Here is a 1397-nt window from a genome sequence, read left to right as displayed (position 1 = left end):
CTCAAATCTCTGCTAAGCCTACCTGAAGAGGACAGGGCCATCCCACCTGTAGCTTCAGGCTGAATTCAGCAGTGGTTTCTCATTCTGAATGCAAGTTGTAACACCATCCAGGAGGCCAAGTGGTAAATGCGGATGTGTTAAGCTGCTTCCCAATGGCGGATACACCACGGCAGATGACGCCGCTGGAACTTTCTGGACACCTTTCTGGTCATCACTGACACTATCAGACTGTTAATACAAAAATATCCCATGCTGGCGAAACTAAAACAGCTGGTGGTGGGGGAAACGAAAGGGTCATCACAACCACAATTGAAATCTTCCTGATCCGGGCAGGTCACCATTGAGGACGACATACTAATATGGGGAGCAAGAGTGTTTGTCCCCAGCAAAGGTCACCATCAGATACTGGCTGATCACCGCCAGGGTCAGCCTGTTGTTTCCAAAATAAAGATGTTGGCGAGAAGTTATGTCTGGTGGCCAGGATTCGATGTCAACGCAGCCATGTTGGTGGGTCGGTACCTAGAGTGCCAACAGCGACAAAAATTTCCACCAGCAACTCCAGCACATTCATGGGGCAGGCCATGTAAACCCTGGAGTGAGTTACACATCAACTATGCTGGTCCTTTCATGGGATCTATACTTTTAATCATTGTGGATGCCCATTCAAAGTGGTTGGACTTGCGTAAAGTTCATTTGTCAAATGTGGGGACGACGAATGAAAAGCTGTGAGCATCTTTTGCAACACACAGACGCTAGATCTGTTGGTCATAGACAACAGGCAATCATTTGGCAGCAGGGAATTTTGAGTATTTCCAAAAGTCGAATAGCATACGTCATGTAAGGACAGCTCCATCCATTGTCCGATAGACTGGCAGAAACAGCATAGAAGTTCACTCATTCTCAGTTTCTGTTTGATTATATAGCGACCCCTCACGCAACTACAGGGACATCTCCAGCACAGTTGCTAATGCGGAGAAGACCATACATAAGGTTTAATCTGATCTTCCTGGATATTGTTGGAAGGGGGAAACGGCACGAGGAATGCCAATGCCGGACACAAGACTCCTCTAAGTGAGAAAGGTAGTTCAGTTCATGGGATGAAGTTTGGTGTTGAAACCAGGGGAATTGCCCACTAGGGATAAGAAGCATGGTTGATTTGAGGACAGGTCCCGTGAAGCACTATGTTCGTGGAGAAGGGGCAGTCATGACCAAGCATGTGAATCTGACAGCTGTAACCTTGCAAGCTGTGGGTTCTCCCCGTCCACCTAGTGTTGAAGAAGGAACAAAATCAAAGTTGCTGGAAAAGCTCAGCAGGTCTGGCAACATCTGTGGAGGAGAAAACAGAGTTAACGTTTCGGGTCTGGTGACCCTTCCTCAGAACTTCCTCAGTTCTGAGG

The sequence above is a fragment of the Rhincodon typus genome, chromosome 8, assembly GCF_021869965.1.
Source record: "Rhincodon typus isolate 14 chromosome 8, sRhiTyp1.1, whole genome shotgun sequence".
NCBI classification, from domain to species: domain Eukaryota; kingdom Metazoa; phylum Chordata; class Chondrichthyes; order Orectolobiformes; family Rhincodontidae; genus Rhincodon; species Rhincodon typus.
Note: the sequence above shows the minus strand (reverse complement) of the source record.